The 22,430-nt window shown below is 41.1% G+C and overlaps 1 protein-coding gene across 3 annotated transcripts in view; it reads left to right on the forward strand.

The window, feature by feature from the left end:
- Positions 1 to 22,430, forward strand: part of TENM1 (teneurin transmembrane protein 1) — a 766,344-nt gene that overhangs the window by 427,868 nt on the left and 316,046 nt on the right. The window lies entirely within an intron of this gene.

Below are 22,430 nucleotides of genomic sequence, written 5' to 3' on the forward strand. Positions count from 1 at the left end.
AGACTAATAGGATGTACGTATCTATCCTATTAATACACCCCATAAATGGCTGCATCACAGAACTTGCACCCCAATCACAAGCAAGGTTTGCTGGAATTTGTGCAAACAACCTAAAAGCAATTTGGATCCCCAATAAGCGCAGCAAGGTGTAATAGAAGCACTCCTATTGCACCCTGTTCTAGTTTTATAGCGTAGATAATGCCTCCCTATCCTTTCCCTACAGCTTGAATAATCTTTCCCTGAACTTGTATATCGTTTTTTCAGCACAATGAAGTCTTTCATCTCTCCCTGCACTAAGTACACTGGAAAATGGCAGAATTTAAAATAGCTGAGGGTATTTGTAGGGCTGTGACATCACAGGGGCTGGCTGCTGATTGGCTGCATGCATGGCATTGTGGGTGATCCCTCATTCCCAGAGTTCTTTGCTCCATGTCCTAACACGTGCAGCAGTTATTTTAGGAAAAAATGTGATTCATTACCATGAAGCATGAGGAAATTCGGATTCGGTGTGAATCAAATTTTTCCTGAAATTCGGATCGAATTTCACTTTGTCAACTTCAATTGACTCATTTCTAATCATATACAATAAACTTGTCCCTCAAACACCAAGCATATGTGAATGGAAAAAATAATGATAATGGCTCTGGGAAGGCAGCAAAAATGGAAAATTCCCATGTCAGAAAGGGGTTAAATATGGAGAGGCAAAACTGTAAAAAATAGCTGATCATTAATTGGTTTAATCATTTAATAATGATAATGGGCAGTTACATTAAGTCAGTTAATTTTTCTAATATAATGCAGTCAGAGCCTGTTTAATGATTGAACTCTGAAGTTTAAGGTATCAGGGACATTTCTGTATTCTTCATGGGCTATCATTACTGCCAGCACCATGTTACATTCATCATGTGTTAGAATTTACATTGGCCGCACAATGCGGTGTCATTGAAGCTACATCAATTTGTCATGGGGAGCCAATTTAACCTCAGTAAAAGAAACGGAGACTAATTAGATGTCTTTAGGTCTTTGGATTAAAATCATATCCACTTGGTATTATTAGTCATACTGATCCTTTTACATCTCAATTTGTACAAGAATTACCAAGACCCTGCAGGACTATGCGAATGGACTGTAAACAGGCTGCCCACAGTGATAAGCGGCCTGGGAGCATTAAGATCCCGGTAATAAGGGTGTTCATTTTATTTTTATCTGCATCAAATATTATAAGAATTATTGAGTGGGAGCAGTCAGAAAATAAATGTGCCAGAGGTAGCTTTGTTCGACATTTTAATTAGTGCTTAATATAGCATATCATTAAATCTCTTGAAGCTGAAACATTACTATTATATTTCTAGCAGTCAGACGTACACCTTCAATCAACATCTAGCGAACAATTGGTCCCTGTATAATAGTGTGTAATAATGACAGACTCACAAAGTGGCAGAAAGAATGGCCTGTGCTTGTTATGGAAATCATCACAATGGCTTTTCTACCTTTGTCGGCCTTTTCTTAATTTGCTGCTCATTTTCACTTGAAATGTATCTGTTCTATAACAAAATATATTCCAGTTGTCATAAGAATTGTCGCTGTATGTATATTTGGACTCCATGCTGTAGTCATTATATATACAGAGTTATGCTAGTTATCCACTGACCCCGTACTTACATGCTGGGATATTTCTGTAAATTGCTCTCAACTTATAGCATGTGTTATATTCGGGCAAACAGACAATATGAACTTTACACGTGATATTTATACCGTCTGTAGGTGCAACTATAATACAGGATGTATTGTAAATCCGACTATTAAATGACTGATATGATGTACCCTACTGAAGTCAACTCCTAAAACAACCTCCTTGTGAAAAGCCCTGGTTCCTTCTAGTAATATTCTACACAATGCTGCACCCTAATAGACATCCTCTCTCCCCTTTCTTTACTATCCAATTTGTGTCCTCTTTTTTACGTGGCCTAGCCCTACCATCTTCAGCCATGGTCTCCTTCAACACCAAGTCTTCTGTGGACATCTAATATACCGTATAACCTCTGACAACACAACTTGACTTGGCCCTGAAACCAGTTTTGCTTGCACTAATGCAGGTTGCTTGGTTTTGTATTGTATATCATCATGACTTCCAGCTGCTTTCTTCTTCGTGCTTTTCTCCCACTCCCACCACTAAGATTACTCTTAAAATGCTCTACATTTCAAAGAGAATATCAGTAACACCATCTATTCGTGGCTTGGCAATCTTCAGATGTCTATGTTTTAATTTTCTGGCTGGGTGGGTAATTCATTTAGTGTTATATAAAAACTACCCTGGCTTGCCATGTAAAATGTCCTAATCTTTAAAGCCTCTATGTTGTCATTTCTTCTTTTGTTTCACCCCAGGTTTATGATTTTTTATTACATTTTAATCTCTTTTTTTGTGGATTATTTTCTATAAAGAATTTGTTCAATACTTCTTATGCCATATTAGAGGTCATGGGTGGGGAGGGGGGGAGGCCAACAAGCAGTAGATCTTGGCCTGGGGAGCTCAGGGAGCTAATGCATTACAGCCTCTGCATGTAAAATGATTGGATGATGACTTTTTTTTAAATTTATTACATTTTTGAAATTTATAAACTTTTTTAAATTTATTAAATTTTTATATTTTTTGTGGATTATTTTCTATAAAGAATTTGTTCAACATCTCTTATGCCATATGGAGGTCATAGGTGGGGAGGGGGGAGGCTAACAAGCAGTGGATCTTGGCCTGCGGAGCTCAGGGAGCCAATGCATTACAGCCCCTGCAGGTGTAATGATTGGATGATGACTTTTGGTGTGGGTCTTGAAAGCAACCCCATAATAAAAGGGCTGTCTATTATGAAACAATTCTTTAGAGGGTATATAAACCTTAAAGTATAACTGTCATTTTTTAATTTTTTTTGGGGGGGAGTATTGGATTGTGGTGATTAATATCACCTTGGTGGCCCTATTTCAACTTTTCACTGTGTACTCAATTACCCCTTAATTCCACAGTTTAGTTCCCTGTACTGCCTACTTTTACCTGTGCTTAAAATAGGGTTGCTAGGCATGGTCGTCTATGTGTTGAAGGACGGAGGACGCAGAAGCAGGCTGTGTGCAGGCTCACATTCCTGACAGCCAGGGACTGTAAGTAAATGATTAAAGCCAGGTCCTCTCCAGCAGCTGGTAACAGTGCCTGGGCTGTGTGCACTTCTCCCTGTCCCTGCGCTTGGCAGACGCTCCCTCACTCAGCAGACTGGGACAATGCACCAGGGAAGGGAGATCTGCCATCTGCTCAGTGTATAAATGAGAGCAACATGTGGTAAGAGGACCCCTTTGTGCTGCAGGAGATTAACCCTTTAGGGGGGAGGGCTCTGGTTACTAACACTTTTGGGGGGCTATTGTTACTGGCTAGTGAGGGCAGGCCGGATTAGCCTCAGGGTGAGGGCAGTGGCGGCCATCTTAACTGAATAGTGAAATTGCAGTTTTATGCAGACTGGTTGCTAAGGGCTGAATCTTATTAAATATGGGGTAAGTCAGTCTAATAGTAACTGATTCTGGAATATCATGTTATTAGTAACTACAGATATGAAAATTGAAATTAGGGTCTAAGTGTGACAGTTATCCTTTAACTCAAAGCATGGGCGGTACAACAACACTTCCCAAAGCACCCTGCACCTTCACTTTGCTTAGGCTCTGCTTTGCTTTTGCAGCATACAGAGTACGAATCCATAGAATGTATTTGGGATTTGTACTCCACGTGCTGCAAAAGCAGAGCAGAGCCAATTACACGGATATAGCAGAGTGCAGTGCTTGACTATTTCTGGCAGGTCTTATAGAAATGAATGCAGCGTCAGTGCACATGCTCATGCTGCCTTTCAACCTAATAATTATCCCTGCAGATAGGAAATAACATGAAATTCCCAGAATATGCCTAAATACCTTAATTGAAATTCAACAGTATACATAGAATGTGTCGGCAGATAAGAACCATTTGGCCCATCTAGTCTGCCCAATATACTGAATACTATGGATAGCCCCTGGCCCTATCTTATATGAAGGATGGCCTTATGCCTATCCCATGCATGCTTAAACTCCTCCATACACCCAAATAAATTATACTGCGGTACGTCAACATATGAATTATCAGCACCATCACCCCAGGCTCTCCCATAAAACTGTATAATTAACATGCTTATTATTATTATTATATTTTTTTTTGAAAATTCTTTATTTTATTGATAATTAAAACAAACAAGACATAAGCCGACTTTGGATCAAAGTTTCAAAATGATTTTCAAGTTCTAAAATTGAAGTCCAAAGTTATTCACCAAAGTCACGCGAGACTTCAGTGATAACAAATTTCCCTCGTCGACGCCCATGCATTTGAATGCTGTACAGAGACGAATCACCGTGTATATATAAAAGAAGATCTGAGCAAATCGACTTTGGATCTATGATCCCAAGCTCGATTCGCTAAACACTACTTATGATGATATAAAAGGCGCTGTCTGGGATTTTAATATTGATGGTTTATCCTCAGGATAGATCATCAATATCAGATCTGTGGAGGTTCAACTCTTGGCACCCTCGCTGATTGGCAGCTCTTCCTAGGCCAGTGACATCACATTCATAGGTCACGCGTCCAGCACTGCACATGAGGCAACTAACATTACCTGAGGTGAAAGCTCAGAGTCTCATCTTTTCCTGCAGCCACTGTAGGTCTGGGAGGAGTCCCGGACTATCACACTGAAGAGAGGAGGGGGACCTGCCTTCTCTTCGGTTAGGGGCAGCTGTGAGTGGCCCCTATTTTGCCTATTTGCAGAAGGGCCCCTGACAGCACTCAGTTACTGCCCTGATGGTGACCCTGCCGCACTGACACACACTTGTATGATAATGTGGACCTGCATGCTGCGCTATGTGACTACACAGACATCTCAAGCCGCCTATCCCTACCCCCCTCCTTTCTCATTATCATTTGGTGAGAGCGCAGCAGTGCCAGAAGCTTGTGATGTCACCTTGCACAGGCTGCGGGTCCATACTATCATTATTAAACAAGTGTGTGCAGCGCCCTGTGATGTGTATCGGTGCTGGGCTGGGAACATTGAGGCAGGGGGCTCTGCATAGTGAAAGGCTGCCCACATGACCTCCCCTCTGTCTCTGCGCTCATCCCTGGTCAGCCAAGATGCGCTCCCACTCACAGTTCGCTGCCTGATGCCCGCGGCACCCCCTGTATTGCTGACTCCGGGGGCAGACCACCCCGCCCCCCTTGGCACACCACTGCACTGGGTATTCTGTACTCTGCTGATGCAGAAGGGCATCTGCAAGAAATTCCACTTTCCTGTAGTTGCATTACTGTCTTACTTGGTTAATTATTGTTGTGAACGGGCAATGGGGCAAGTTATGGAATAATTTACAGTTCACTTGCCTTATTAATATTATTTAAAGGGAACCTGTCACCTCCAACAAACATCCCAGCAGTACCTGAGAGTAGCCGGCAGCAGTACCTGAGAGTAGCCGGCAGCAGTACCTGAGAGTAGCCAGCAGCAGTACCTGAGAGTAGCCGGCAGCGTGTTTGTAACGATGATTGTCTTCCTGCAGGCAGATGAAGCAAAAGCTGTAAAAACTTGAAGTCACGAGGGCAGCGGCCCCCTTGCTTTAAGTCACGGTAACTGCGCCCCGTCCCTTCGCAAGTCAAAGTTGGAGATCTACTTTAAAGCATCCCTCTGTTACAGTACAATATTAGGAGTATAAAAACTAGATTGCTGGCCTTATGTTTAGAAAATGTAAGTCTGTATTTTATTATTAGATTGGATTTTTTCCGACGCCTGTCTCACAAAAGCATATCTTTCTTTCTGATAGTTTTCCAGCGATTACAATACCAAACACACAATAGTGGAGTAGCGCAGGATTCTGCCAAAATGGAGGCCTCTTTAATAGTCAGATAAGATGATCTCATGTTTATCAAGACTCTGGGGTGAAATGTTTCCTCCTGATCTGATCAACAATTTTATCCAACTGAACCTAATAAAAAAAACGCCGCTCTGAAGCGCTAATGTATAAATAACCGTAGTTGAAGCTCCTTGTGATTGACAGAGAACACTTTAAATGAGCAGCTAAATGCGCAGTTCTCATTTTGTGTTTTCATTTCCTGCTTGGTCTCTTCTCTTATGATGAACACTTAATGATGTATTCCGCTGAGCAAAAAGGCGCCGCTCTCCTGCTTGTTTATTGCTGCTGTGCTCGAGTTTGTATATCCCTTCTCAGTGAGCTAAGTGCTGTTAGCAAATAACTCATAAATGGAAAAGTTAAAGTAACAATAGAGTTGATAGCAGTTATTTTTATGCTCATTATAATTCGTGCAAACATGCTATGTATTATAGTGCTCTATAAAATCTGACAGTGACAGTGGTTTTCTTGATCTTCCATTTGAAGAGGACCTGTCAGCTCTCCCTACATGTTTCTTTTAGTGAATAGCTTTCTCCATGAACTAGCTCACATGAACGCTTATTTATAGAGGAGTGAAATCAATGCTTAGCGAAAAATTCTCTAAAACGTAACTTTTAGTCTAAAAAATAAATACAAAGATAATTAATCCCCACACAAAAAATGATAAAATATGCCCACGAATATGTGGCTGGATAAGTAATAACAAATATTATGGGTAATATCCTAGGAAGATATACATAGAAAACAATGTAAGTTGGTTGGCAGATTTACTCAGATTTACCATACAGTTCCGAAAACCGTCAAGCGAGATTTTTATCCAATAAAGGTTGTTGGTGGATAAATTCACTATCCCCGTACTGTTACAAAAATGGTCAAGCAGGATTTTTTCACCAGGAGTGTTGTCAGGAAGGTGACCTATCCCTGGGAGTCCCTTTTAGGCTATCCCTGCCTAGAAGCGGAGCACCCACCCCAAAAGGGTCGACCCTACTTATCGGTGGCTAAACCCTGATGAAAGCCCTAGGATAGCCCTAAAAAGTATCTTGTCAAACAATGTCCCAACATGTTTCCCCACAGATGATAGTCATGGTTCATCAGGGGACGTAACGAAATAGCAGATGAGGTAAAGATACTGGCAGCCAAGATGGTATGCTTCCTCCATGAAATGTGCCACAAAAAAAGTTTATCTGCCAGTTAAAACCAGATAGCGAAACATATCCCTTTTTTTTTCTGATTGAAGATTTTTTATAGTTTTATATCCTGAACATGATTATAGGTGCTACCATCTTGCCTGAGCTGTTCTCAACAGCATAAATAAAACTGTTTTACGGCAGCCCCATGGGCCATAGACACAATGGTCAGGAGGGGACCTCTGTGACTTCTATGGGAGAGTTTTCTGGGCATGCTCTGTGACCTGTGCAGAGGTCATTGTACAAGGAAAGATTAGATAAGCTCTGACAATCATCTATTGTGAATGGTGGATCCTGTCTTATCTATACACAGAGGTGATATCACTACAGGCAGTATAGGAATGACAGATAAGCAAGTAAATGCAGTAAAGTGGTCTGTACAGACCAAGAATTGGCGGCTATTATTAGGCTTAGTGGGAAAACTGCAGGATTGTATGGTTTTTGTTTAAATATAGATATTAATATGGAAAATTAAAAATAACCTCCTAAAAAATTCTTTAAAAATATAATGAACATAAAAACTTGATTTTAAAGGGTTTTCCCAGTCTTTTCTACTTATGACCAATTCTCTGAATAGGCCATCAGTATCTGATGAGTGGGGTCTGACACCTGGGACCCCTGCTGAACAGCTGTTTGAAAATGCACCAGCGCTCTTGTGAAAACAGCGGCCTTCTATCAGCTTACTAAGCACATTGCCGCCCATTTGATAGCTGCTATACTTGGTATCACGCTCAGCCCCATTCACTTCAATAGGACTAAGCTGTACCTAGGCTTTGCGATGGATGGTCGTGACGTCACATGGCCTAGGCAAACCTGTGAGAAGGCCGCAGTGCTACTGTGGTCACCGGTGCCTTCTCAGACAGCTGATCGTTGAGGGTCCCGGGTGTTGGACCCCAACCAATCAGATACACATGATCTATACAGAGGACAGGTCATGAGTAGAAAAATCTCAGAAAAAAAGTAACTTTCTGATGACACATTCCCTTAAGGAAGTATCTTAGAAGTAGCCAGTACTAGCCAGTCAAATGACTATTTGGGTTTTTATCATATATATATATATATATATATATATATGTATGTAGCTTCAGGAACAGGCAGAACCAAATTGACGGTGCTGTGCTTAGTAAGCTGTGAGCTGCCTCTTCAAACAGGCGATCAGCAGGGGTTCTGGGAGTCGGAGTCCTACGATCAGATACTGAAGACTTAGGCCTCATGCACACGGCCGTCGGGCGCCACACATCACTTGAATGGGTCCGCAATTCCAGAGATGCGGAACGGAGTCATGGAACACCAGAAGCAATTCGGAGCGCTTTCGTGGTGTTTCTTTCCGTTGTTCTGCACCGCAAATAAATATGAAATGTTATATTATATTAAAGTTGAATGGGTCCGGCCTGCTGCACGGATGTTGCCCGTGCACTGGGGACCGCAATTGCAGTCCCCAATGCACGGAACAGCCGCACAATGCGGCCTTATTCTGAGGATAGGTCATCAGTATTAAACACTAAAAAAAAACTTTTAATGGAAGGGTCAAAGTTGGCTTACACCATTCATACATGGTCCATACAATCTGCTAATTCCCCTGGACAGTGAATATGTGGAGGTAGATTAAAACTGAAGAACACTGTGGTCATGAGTCACTTTTAGAAGATAGTTCACTAAACTTTAGGTACAAAGAATTAGTTTCTTTGGTTTCAGAAAACTTCAATAATTTTGCAGAGCTGTTGAAGTAACAGAAGGTTCAAGCACAAAACAATATATATTTTTTAATCTTTATCTCCTAGATGAACAGTTTGAAAAATAATCCTTTGTCTAAATTTGATAAGCTCGGTTGTTGACACTGAGAGCAAAAGCAATGCACTCGATCACTTCAGGTAATAAAAGTAAACGAAATAAAATCAAACTTTTTTTAATATGTGAGATATTCTTGCTGCAAATATACTACACGCCAAACACAATAAAGATGAAACGCAAAAATAACAGAAAGAGAGTTAACACCATAATACAATGTAATGCGCGCAGCAATAACACAATGTCTTCTTGAAATTATACTCATATTTCCTCTAGAGAAGAAAAAAAAATCCTTTAATTACCGACAAGAAATTTACTTTAAATTTCCTAGAGAATAGCCCCCAGACAGCAAATCTTTCTGCAGTGAAGATCATAAAGTGATTACTTCTGAAACCAGTATGAGCAACTTTAAAGTAAGCCCTTACTATACAACTCATGCAAGAACCACTTCCGATAGACATGAAAGACGGGGTAAAGATGTGAATACTGGAAAAGACAAACATCCTCAAAATCTGATTATTGGATGTTAGAACCACATACATTCTGTGTTTAGTGCTCAGAGGTGTATCTATTGGGGGTGTAGTAGTTGCCCCTGGGTCCTGGGGGTTCCTAAAGGCTGCTTTACCACAAAGCAAGATGGCAGTATTATAAGGCTAGGTTCATAAACAAAGTAAAAGTGAAATCTGCACCAAATTCCCCAATTACTGCATGTGTTTTGTTGTAGACTTTGATGCATTGAAATAAATGAAATCTGCAGTGAACAAACACAGTATTTCTGCAACACATAGTATAGGCTTGAAAATCCCCAGCACATCCAGAATCTCATACAGATTTGTCAGTAAGCCCTACTCATTTCCATTGTACTGTACTTTATTGTAGAAGTACAGTGGAGATTCTGCAACATACATAGCTGATATGTGACCATAGCCAACTATACTTAATAAATACTTGATATATACTTACTATGTGAACATAGCCTAACTGGCATATGGTTGGAAAATCAATAGTACAGGACAATATAAGAAACTTTGTAATGTATCTTATTAGAGAACATTTTTATCTAAAGGCCCTTTTACACGGGTTAATTCCTAGGAACACTTGTTCTTGATAATTGGCCCATGTAATGGTCCTACCAATCACCTGATAAATGAGCAAGTGTTTGTACATCGATGAAGATATCACTCATGTGGACATCAAAATGATTGTTTCCGGTCAGCAGATCATTCTGTGTAAACTGTCGAGAAACAAAGGGGAGATTTATCAAAACCTATGTAAAAAAAAAACTGGCTTGATTGTCCATAACAAGCAATCAGATTCTGCTTTTCATTTTCCAAAGAAGCTCTGAAAATCTCATTTGAGTTGCTATGGGCAACTAATTTAGTTTTCCTTCACACCAGTTATGAAAGATCTCCCAAATCTTTACGGGGATGAACGATTGCATTAGAAATCGCTCTTCCCCTTACAGTGGAGGTGATTGCTGCATGTACATGGGAATGAATGGATAGTTCCTAATAATTGCCTGCTCAGTTGGTCCATGTTAAGGGGGTCCTTTAGTAGACAAGATGGCAGTCAGTTGATATAATTGTAAGCCTTCATGTATGGTGATGGTATGGTGCATGACATGGAGATTCAAAGAACATCATAGAGATTTTCCCCAGGTCATGCCCCCACCCCCATATGTGGCATAACATTAAGTATCAGTTTATACCTCTTCCAGACCTGACTGGTAGGATGTGATTTGCTATGTGACCTTAGTGGCTCAGTTAACACATTTCCTTCCATTTGCATGTTTGTTTGTTTGTTTTTTGCTCCACAACTGATGAAAATTGACAGCAGTTTCAGTCTGTCTTTGCAACCTCTCATCCACTATTAGTACAAAAATCAAGCTAATGAATATTGATGTGAACTTATATACTTTGACATATATTCGGATATAACTTATTGATTGTCCTATTGTGATTCTTTTTTAAAAAACATGTAAGGGGTCATTTATTATACTGAAATATGCCTATATTAGGCATTAGAGATGAGAGAATTTCATTTCACGAAATTCGTTCACGCTTCGTTTGGTAGTAAAATCAGAATTGCGTTATGGTTTCCATTACCACGGACCACAACGCAATTCTATGACGGACTGCATAACGGAATGGCTTTAGAGGCATTCCGTTATTCATTCCGTCATAATAAAAGTCTATGGCCTGCATAACGGATCTGTCCCATTTTCATTACGGATCCGTCCCCTGCATAGCGGAAACGGGACGGATCCGTTTTGCAGCCCATAGACTTATAATATGACGGAATGAAGGCATATTTCAGGAGTAGATGGCTGCACAGCGGTCAGTTCTGCGGCAATCAGTGACTTTTCCCTGCTCACGCCAGGCCTAAAATTGTGGGCATTTCGGCCTGTCTCATTATTATTTTCTATGCCTGTTTTAGGCATAGAAAATGGTCTAAATGTAAGACAGCTAGGACGCTATCTTACATTTAGACTGGTGCTGGATGCGCCGAAGTTATGGAGAGGCCGGCGCCTCTACACAAGTTAGGTAATTGCTTGCCAGAGCAGGGGTTTTGTTAATATTATTTTATTAATAAATGAACCTCATAGTACTGCAAAAAAAAAAACACCTTCACTCACATACTAAAGGTTTAAGGAAAAAAATGGAGATTATGGGGCACTTGCTGGAATGATGGCACTTTGGGTGAAGATGAATCATCAAAATTGTCTTTATCGCATAAAAAAGACAATTTGGATGATTTATCCTCACGCTAAGGCCTCACGCACACGACCGTTGTTGTGTTCCATTCCGCAAAATGGGGTTCCGTTGTTCCGTGATCCATTTCCGTTTTTGTTTCTGTGTGTCTTCCTTTATTTTTGGAGGATCACCAGACATAAAGGAATGTAAAAAAAAAGTCTAAGACAGGTTTGCCATGCAAATGATAGGGAAAAAACGGACGCGGACGCGCAGACGCGGATGACAATCTTGTGTGCCTCCGCGTTTTTTAGCGGTCCCATTGACTTGAATGGGTCCGTGAACCGTTTTCCACGAAAATAATAGGACAGGTTATATTTTTTTGACGGACTGGAACCACGGATCAAGGACGTGGATGGCAAATGGTGCATTAGCTGAGTTTTCAACTGACCCATTGAAAATCAATGGGTCCGCAGAAAATAACGAAAAACGGCGCAACGGACACGGAATAAAACATGAGGCCTTAGTGTCAAAATTCCAGCAACAACACTTAAAACATTTTTCTTTTAACTACTTCACTTTCTAGATGGTTGAATTTTGGATGTATACTACTGTTGATCGAGCATGCTCGGCCGAACACAAGTTCGGCTCGAGCATCTAGATGCTCGGCACATGGCGGTATTTGGCCAGAATACGGCAAGTGCCCAAGCGCAATGCTCGAGTCTCCTTCCCGCACATTTGTTGGCTGCTACGCAGCCAATATTCATGCAGGTAAGTGTTGCCCTTCACTGTAATGCCATAGCCATGTTGGTTACTGGCATTACAGTGATTGGCTAAAACTTTACAGATCCAAAAGTCCTTTTAAGGACTGTTGTGTGTGTCAGCAATATCTATTTTTAGCGCATCCTGCTCTAAATAGAACGTGATAGTTAGGCCGCTGCAGACAGCGACATTATCTGCGCTACATCTCCTGTGTAATGTGTGCGCATCCCAAAAATATCTGTGACATCCAATGTACTTTTTCTTTAGGTGGTTTCCGCTGCGGACAGTGACATTACCTGCGCTACATCTTCTGTGTAAAGTGTGCACATCCAAAAAATATCAGTGACATCCAGTGTACTTTTTCTGTAGACAGTGTCCGCTGCGGACAGTGAGATTACCTGGGGTACATCTCCTGTGTAACGTTTCCACATCCAAAATACCTGTGACATTCCCTGTAGTTTTATATTAGCCGTTGCTGACATCAGCAATAGTTAGGCCGCTGCATACAGCAACATTATGTGCGCTACATCTCCTGTGTAATGTGTGCGCATCCCAAAAATATCTGCGACATCCAATGTACTTTTTCCGTAGGCGGTTTCCGCTGCGGACAGTGACATTAGCTGCGCTACATCTCCTGTGTAAAGTGTGCACATCCATAAAATATCAGTGACATCCAGTGTACTTTTTCTGTAGACGGTGTCCGCTGCGGACAGTGAGATGACCTGGGGACATCTCCTGTGTAACGTTTCCACATCCAAAATACCTGTGACATTCACTGTAATTTTATATTAGTCGCTGCTGAAATCAGCGACATTATCTGCGGTACATCTCCTATGTAACGTTTCCACATCCAAAATACCTGTGACGTTCCCTGTAATTTTTTATTAGCCGCTGCTGACATCAGCAATAGTTAGGCCGCTGCAGACAGCGACATTATCTGCGCTACATCTCCTGTGTAACATGTGCACATCCCAAAAATATCAGTGACATCCAGCGTCCTTTTTCCATAGACGGTGACCGCTGCGTACAGTGACATTACCTAGGGTACATCTCCTGTGTAACGTTTCCACATCTAAAATACCTGTGACATTCCCTGTAATTTTATATTAGCCGCTGCTGACATCAGTGACATTATCCAGTATATCTCCTGTGTGATGTTTCCACATCCCAAATACCTGTGACATTCCCTGTAATTTTATATTAGGCGCTGCTGACATGCAGTTAGATTATCAGCGGTATTTCTCCTGTGAGATGTTTCCACATCCCAATACCTTTTTTAATTTTTTTGCGCATACACTTACAAATCCAACGCTACTGTACGTGTGACATACTGTCAAGCATATATAACATTTACTATGAAGAAGGCGGGCAGTAAGTTACAGGGTAGTGGCCGTGATGCTGATGGTGCATGCAGAGGCCGTTGCCCTGGGCACGTTGAAACTGTGCCTGCTGCCAGAGCACAAGAAAAACAATCATCCACAATACATAACTTCATATCCCAGTTTTCAGGGCAGAGCAGGACAATGCTCTCAAAGTCAAACCAGTGCGATAATGCTTCCAGTCAGCTAAGCACCACCCGGACTTCCACCAATTCCAGTCTCAGTAGCTAAGAGTCTGGTCAACACAATCCTCACCCTGATCCTCCTTACTCCCAAAATAAAGAGTTTTGCAAAACAAGTGATCCCACACTCGGATAATCCGAGGACCTCTTTTCAGCTCAATTCCTTCATTTGGGCCTCTCAAAAATAGTGTTGATCACGAATATGCAAATTTCGATTTTTTATCGCGAATATAGGTACTTCGAAAATTCGCGAATATTTTGAATATAGTGATATACAGTATATATATATATATTCGCAATTTCGAATATTAGATTTTTTTTTTATCAGTACACATGATCCCTCCCTGCTTCTAGCTTGTAGGCTAATGACAAGGCTGCAGTATATTTGACTTTGTTGTTTGCGAATTTTCGTAATGCGAATTTCTATTGCAAATTTTTCAACTTACAACTATTAGACAAAGAATATTATAACACTATATTAGCTAAATTGCTCTATATTCGTTTTTTTTTTTTATATTCGCTATATTGCTATAACTTCGTATATATTCGTAATATTCTAAAACAAGAATATATAGCAATATAGCGAATATTCAAAAAAAACGAATATAGAGCAATTTATCTAACATAGTGCTATAATCTTCTTTGTCTAATAGTTGTAATTTTTTTCTCATCTGAAGTTCAGATTGGAAAAAAATTACAACTCTAAAAAAAAAGATTATAGCACTATATTAGCTAAATTGCTCTATTTGTTTTTTTGAATATTCGCTATATTGCTATATATTCTTGTTTTAGAATATTACGTATATATACGAAGTTATAGCAATATAGCGAATATAGAGCAATTTAGCTAATATAGTGCTATATTCTTCTTTGTCTAATAGTTGTAAGTTGAAAAACTTGCATTGCTAAAATTCGCATTACGAAAATTCGCATATTACACAATCATTACCTTGATGATTTTTTTTGTAAAAAAAATCGTTGAATATAACGAATATTCAAATTTGCGAATATTCAACAAATATTCTACAAAATATTCGTGAAATATCGCAAATTCGAATATGACCCCTGCCGCTCATCACTACTCAACAAGCCCGATTAAAGAGGGACATAAGATCTTGTGCGAAGATTCCCAAACTCTTGAGCATCCACAGTCACAAGAAGATGACAGTGGGGAACGGCAATTAGTGTTTCATTAGGTGGATGATGATGATGAGACACAGTTGCCAATAAGTTAACGGCAATTAGTGTCTCAAGAGGTTGATGATGAGGATGAGACACAGTTGTCAATAAATAAGGTTGTTGTTAGGTCAACAAGTCAGGAGTATGAGCAGAGTAAGGAAGAGGAGGTGGTGGACAATGAAGTAACTGGCCCAACCTGGGAAGGTGGCAATTCGAGCAAGGACAGCAGTACAGAGGGGGAGTGATCCGCAGCACTGAAACAAGTTGGAAGAGGCAGTGGGGTGGCAAAAGGGAGAAGACGGCCACACCAAACAGGCCTGCAACTGTTCCGGCACTTTTTTTTAGGAAAGTGCGGATTACAAAATAATTTAAATTTGCAACCTGTGCCCAAAAAAAAATGAGCTGGGGCGTGAACACTAGCAACCTCACCACCACCAGCATGATCCGCCACGTGGCATCAAAGCATTGTAATAGGTGGGCCGAATGCCTGGGTCCACAATCTGTGTCTGAGGGTCACACCACTGCCTCCTCTTTCCCTGTGTTACATGCTGGATAATCTCCTGTCAAAGACGCAGGCCTGGATGCCTCCCACCCTGCACCTGGACCTTCGCAAGCACCATTAGCAACCACATCCACTTCCATGTCCCAGCGCAGCATTCAAATGTCCTTACCCCAAGAATTTTAACGCAAACGCAAATACCCAGCCACCCACCCACAGGCCATAGCACTAAATGCACAACTTTCCAAATTACTGGCCCTGGAAATGTTGCCATTTAGGCTTGTGGACATTGAGGCCTTCCACAGCCTGATGTCGGCGGCCGTCCCTCGTTACACAGTCAAGCCGCCACTTTTTTTCATGGTGTGCCATGCAGGCCTTACATCAGCATGTGTCCCGTAACATCACTGACCAACGCAGATACTGGGAAGGTCCACTTAACCACTGACACATGGACAAGTGCTTTCGGCCAGGGACACTACATTTCCCTGACCGCACACTGGGTGAGGCTGGGAGCGAGTCATATCCTGGGATGGCATAGGTGCTACCCATGTCAAGGATTGCGGGCCCTACTTCCATCAGGGATTCCACCACCACCTATGTTAGTGGCTCCAACCCCCACTTCTCCTCCTCTACCTCCTTCTCTACTTCCTTCTCTACTTCCACCTCTGAATTATCCTCTTGCAGCACCAGTCAGCCATCAGTCGGTAGCTGGAAGCAGGGTAGCACTGCAGTGGGGAAATATCAACAGGCTGTGCTTAAGCTGATCTGCTTAGGTGACAAGCAGCAGACCGCCGCAGAGCTGTGGCAGGGGATAAGAGACCAGACTGGAATGGTTGTGTTGAATAATGGCCGCAACTTGGTGGCGGCTTTGGAGCTCGGCAAGCTCGTACACATCCTATGCCCAGCTCATGTCTTCAACTTGGCAACCTGGATTGCCCCTGACTTTTCTACTCCACCAGAGGAATGCGACTGAACATAAAGCCACTTTAAATGTGTTTTTTATAATGTACTGAATACACTGTATTCACATGCTCCCCTTCCACCACAAAAAAGGGTATATGGTACAATCTTCCTTTTCTCGTCCTCCTCTTCCATCATATCAACATGCTTATTAGGCTGCCCTCACTCCTAATGTTGTAGAGGGTCAGCTCACCAGCAGGCCTTCACCTACAATCTTTTAGAGGGTAAGCTCACCTGCAAGCTCTTGCATGTAATGATTTAGAGGGTCAGCTTACCAGCAGGCACTCAACCATAATGTTTTACAGGGTCAGCTCACCAGCAGGACCTCACCTACAATCTTTTCGAGGGTCAGCTTACCTGCAGGCCCTTGCATATAATGTTTTAGAGGGTCAGCTCATCAGCATGCCCTCACCTACATTCTTTGAGAGGGCCAGCTCACTTGTAGGCCCTCGCATGTAATGTTTAAGAGGGTGAGCTCACGTGCAGGCTATTAACCATAATGTTTTACAGGGTCATCTCACCAGCAGGCCCTCACGTGCAATCTTTTAGAGGGTCAGCTCACCAGCAGGCCCTCAACTACAATCTTTTAGAGGGTCAGCCCACCTGTAGGCCCTCGCATATAATGTTTTAGAAGGTCAGCTCACCAGCAGTTCCTCACCTCCAATCATTTAGAGGGTCAGCTCACATGCAGGCCCTCGCATATAATGTTTTAGAGGGTCAGCTCACCAGCAGGCTCTCACCTACAATCTTTTAGAGGGTCAGCTCACCTGCAGACCCTTGCATATAATGTTTTAGAGTGTCAGCTCACCTGTAGGCCCTCACATATAATGCTTTAGAGGTTCAGGTCACCAGCAGTCCCTCACCTACAATCTTTTAGAGTGTCAGCTCACCTGCAGGCCCTCGCATATAATGTTTTTGAGGGTCAGCTCACCAGAAGGCCCTCACCTATAATGTTTTACAGTGTCAGCTGACCAGCAGGCCCTCGCCCATAATTTTTATGATGCTCAGATCAGCAGCAGGTGCTCTCCCCTAATGTTTAAGAGAGTCCGCTCTGCATCAAACCCTCACCCCTAATGTTTTAGATGTTCAGCTCAGAAGCAGGCCCTTGCCCGTAATATTTTAGAGGGTCACCAGCAGGCTCTTGCTCCTAATGTTTTTGAGGGTCACCAGCAGGCCATCAATCAATTTTTCAAGGGTGTATGATGCCCTCCTTTATGTGCATAGGTTTTATGAGTGTAGGAGTCCCACTATATGAGAAATTGTACCACAATGTGAATGAGGCTCTCCATTATCTGATATACAGGTTGTATCAAAGTGCCTCTTCCTTGTAATTTTTGGCAGCACTTGCACTTTATATACAAGTAAATATACAGGAAATAATGTTTCCTAACAATTTTTCCTCCGTCTAAAATATATTTTATCTTCGGTTTTGTGCGTATTATTGTCAGCCTGTAAAAGTGGCGTACTACTCAGACATCATCGTTCCCAGCAGTGACCTGGGAGTACAACCTGCATCCAAGCATCCTCTCCATGGTGTTCCCGAACCATTTCGGTGGTGTTTCCATAAATTTCTGACCTTTTCTTATGAACTAGACACCCTCTCCTCTTCAGAGTAGGTTCTCCCTTTGACTCCCATAGTGCTCGGGTGCTCTGTAGAGCACCCGAGCATCCCAAGGTGTTCGACCCGAGCACCCAAGCACTTGGGTGCTCGATCAACACTAATGTATACCCCTTCTTGCTTTTGAAGATGGCTGCAACTGGTAGATACACCACCTTATACCGTGGGTTGTGCCTGTTTAGCACAATAGAGTTTGCACCTTTCCACCACTGTAGCCCAATGATCCTCTGCTAGAGCCCTTTGGACCATTTTTTTATCCTCCATACTCCCATAATAAGCTTTTCTAACACTGAGATTCTCTTTCTTCCATCAGATTTGTGTAGCTCTTTAACTGCTATGGCATGCTGCACGTTTACATAAAAACCCAGTCACCTGACTTTCCTATCATAAGTCAATGAAATCCATCAGAAATTGATCTGTTACCCTATTACTATTATTCATGGCTCCTAATAAAACTCACTCAATTCATGATGCCAGTATGAATATAGTGTAGCCCCACAATGTTGGACATAACATTGGATGTGCAACATGCAGGGACCCTAAAGGCACTCACCTACAGATTGCCATGAGGGACATCTTGACAGATATCCTAAAGATAACAGCAACGCAGTCTATCCTATAATTTACAATAGGTTTATGTTGTTACCTGCTGTATAGTATAAATGGAAATCTTTACACTATTCAGAAGCAATTGAGAATGTGGTAATAATTTAGACTGACCGGAGGGATTGTAAGTAGACATAGTAACTCTACAACTTGTGAGCTTGTAAATTGATTTGTGAATCTTTAGCCATTTCTAGACGTGACTAAATCAAGTAGCAAACTTTGAGATTAAATTACCAAGCTGCAAAGCTGACAAATCAATTGGCTACCGGCTAAATAATCGCAAATCAAATCTTTACGAATCACAAAATATCCAACGCGAGTTCTTGTATGGTTTATATTTTCTTCTCCATGAGCTATATTCAGTACAGGGATAAATTTACCTAAAGGGTTGTCAGACCTCTTAAATAAATTTGTATGAGGGCCAGGAAAGTGTTCAAATGGTAGAAAAAAATAACACGATCACCTACTGAACACTGCTGAGTTCCAGAGCCTTCCATCTCCGTTCCTTCAAGACCAGAAGAGTGACATTTGATCCATGTTTAGCGCTCTTATAAGAGAAACAAAATAATAGTCTTACAGGTATGATTACATACATGTCCGATCGATGGTCACATCCATTGCTACAGTCATTCAGTGGGGGATATGTCCGAGAGAGGACCAGAAGGAGCATAGATGGGAGTCTCAGTGCTGGAACAGAGTGGTTTTCAGTAGTTCAGTAGTTTCAACACTGTCTTGGCTTTCATTTAAATATTTTTTATTGTTAGACAACCACTTTAAAGGTTTTTTTTAAAACTGTTTCCTAAAAGCCTTTAAACTGTTTGTTGTTGGCAAATAAACTGTAAATACTTTACCCTAGCTGCTTGTTAGAAGGCCTTCCACTGCCTGTCTATGCACTTTGTAAACTGTGTTGAACTGTGGTCCCTGCTAAAGAAGCTAAATGGTGGCAGTTTACTTATGTGACCACTTTCTCAGCTGCATCCAACTGCATCCTCTTTTGTGCAGGCGCCTACCAGCATCCTACCTGCTATGGACATTGACTGAGGCTGTCATCAACTGCATCCTCTTTTGCAGAGGCACTGTACACAGAACACTAACCACCACTTTACTTCCTATGGACACAAGAAAAGTAGCTCAACACTTTTTACACAGATGGTTAACCCAGGCCAAGAAGCTGGGATAAGGGATGAGGAACTATGCAATTAATTGGGCCACAGAAAGAAGTTTAGGAACTTTTGGGAAATGTTTTTATGAGCCGTTCAACCCAGAGCTGTCATGAGGTTTACTACCGCTTTAATTGGTGACCACCCATATCATGTAGGATTTGTAGTTTCAGGTCTTTTTATTTCTGTATGTTGCTGCAGGAATGACAAACTATTCATAGATGAGAGAAATAGAACATTCAGCCCATTTATGAATAAAGCATTTTAGCATTAAAATGTAACATCAAACAGAGTAAAATAATAGCATTGAATATACAATAATTAACACAATTTTCAATAGCGCAAGAAGCAGAAGTTAATGCCTTTTACGCATACCTCCAGTTTAATTATATATGTATCCGATTAACCATCGAGCCATTAACATTTCATAATGATCTCATGCCTATTTGTGCCGCCTTTGACTATAATATATCTGAGTGGAGAATTATCCAATTCTGTATTATTCCCTCATTTCCATAAAGGAAACTTTGTCACAGAAACAGGGTGTTAATTCACATGCCTTTTCACTGGACATTGACGGTGTAGCAATTATGAAGCTGGTCCTAACAGCCTGAGCATTAAATACAGTTTTTTTCTTTGAATTAGGGTAATTTTATTTTTTCTCTTTTTGTTCAGTTAAAAACGCGCAGCAGAATGTGATCCTTTTTGTTAAATGTCAGTCTTTTTATTAGGAGAAGAAATAAAATGGATACACTGCACCAAATAGAAGATTTGCAAACTGAGCACATCCTCATTAAATGAGAAAAATCTACACAATGTAGACTGATTCTTCTTCCATTTTCAGATTGCTTTCACTGCACAGGGTTTCACGTGGTTGGAGAAAATTTACATTATGAATATGTTGAACCCCAAAGTGACACCTATAAATCTGTAACATATTACTTGTAGAACTCTTGCTTTTTAAAAGTAAGGCATCATGCATATATCTCATGTTTTAAAGGTCCCTATGACAGATCTTATGTTAGGTAAGATGTTAGGAGGTGTTAGGAAAGATTTATGCTTACAAGCTCACTGCCACCGGCTCCTGTTCCTCAATCTTTTAATCCCTTGAAGCCAGTCATAGGCTACAGTGGCACACATGGCCATGACCATTCTAGAAGAAGGCAAGCTGGGGACCAGAAGATGGAAGACTAGGAGCAAGGTTACAGTAAAATAGTAGCAGGTAGCAGGTAAGTATACATCTTTTGGAAGGCAATACAGGCTAGAGGCCTTCCCTTGATAGCTAAAATTCCAGGAAAACCCCTTTAAGTATTTTATGTTGGATATGATAGCTTGATATTCAGATTTCATAGCTGGTAAGTTAGTTGGGCTTGGATCAGTGTGTAAAGTAAAGGAAACTTTACTGCCTTACAAATCAAAGCAGTATGAACAATATGGACATATCAACGGGAGCCATAATACTCTGCTCGATCCATTATTTGACTCACAGTAAGGTTCATCAGGGGACCATCGAGGTTTCTACATTTTTGACAAGAATAGCACCATATGCTGCAGTGTTCTTGCAATCATAAGTGATAGAACTCTTAATGGAAAGTTTCATCTTTAAGGCAACATACACCAGTCATATGTATGCCAAAATAATGTTCTTAGTTGATACAAAAAAGAGTTAACAAACTTGTCTGGGTCAGAAGTGTCTCAAAGCCTGCTGTTCCTCTAGGCTTACTATTTTTAGTGTTATGCCCAGGCCAGCTCTTGATCCACAGTCTTATCAATGCTAAATCTACTGATTCTGTTTGACAGTCATTTACCCAGAAGCTTTATGGTGCTCCAGTCATAAGTTAGTGACTTTCCACAGGAAATGATTTCTGTACATACGTAATGTTAACAATGAAGACATAATTATTATTAAAGGGCTTCTACATTGTCCACTTGATGATTTACAGTCAACAATAATTAGTAAATTAGTTCTATAAGTTGGGTATCAGTGCTGGAATTTTGATCCATGCTGTAGTTGTAGATTGGCTAAATTGTAGTAGCCTTCTTGCAGTCACAATGGTAGACAACATTTAATTAGCAATGGGTTTAGAAAGATCCATAATCCATTTCCTTAAAGGGACTCTGTCACACTGAACAAGGTGTCTTAGCTGAAGGTAATATGTTATGGAGCAGGAGGAGATGAGCAGTTTGATGTATAGTTTTATGGGAAAAGATTCAGTAAAAAAAAATTTTTAATCTAAATTCCTGCTCATTCTGGGCTTTGAAGTGGAGGAGGCCGTCCTATCAGTGATTGACAGCTGTCTCTGTATACACATTCATAGAAGGGAGGTGTCAATCAGTGATAGAACCGCCTCCGTGACTTCAAAGCTCAGAGTGAGCAGTAACTTTAATGAATGAAATTCAATTTTTTTCCCCATAAATCTATATATCAATCTGCTAAGCTCCTCCTGCTCTATAACATGCTGCTTGCAGAT

This window comes from Bufo gargarizans, chromosome 9, assembly GCF_014858855.1.
Source record: "Bufo gargarizans isolate SCDJY-AF-19 chromosome 9, ASM1485885v1, whole genome shotgun sequence".
NCBI lineage: Eukaryota > Metazoa > Chordata > Amphibia > Anura > Bufonidae > Bufo > Bufo gargarizans.